Source organism: Morone saxatilis, unplaced genomic scaffold, assembly GCF_004916995.1.
Source record: "Morone saxatilis isolate NCDOM2014 unplaced genomic scaffold, NCSU_SB_2.0 Contig22, whole genome shotgun sequence".
Classification (NCBI taxonomy): domain Eukaryota; kingdom Metazoa; phylum Chordata; class Actinopteri; family Moronidae; genus Morone; species Morone saxatilis.
In genome coordinates this window covers 16626890-16627132 of record NW_023339785.1, presented here as the reverse complement: position 1 = coordinate 16627132, position 243 = coordinate 16626890, and positions in this window count along the sequence as shown.

The window sequence follows — 243 nt, the reverse complement described above, 5'->3', positions numbered from 1 at the left end:
TGTGTGTGTGTGTGTGACTGATGCTCCTTGGAGTAAAAACTCTAAGTGCAAAACTACCTAAAAAGGCAAAGTGGTGTAAAAAGTGATGTAACGCGACATGTAACCTTGTTCCAGGTTCCTCTGTGCATCGGTAAAAATCAGCTCTACATTACTGTTCCCCCTCAGTATAACAGATGTATTATCTCACTACAGTAGACAGATGGTTTGTGCTAAATTGGCCCTCTCTCTCTTTCTCTTTCCCCC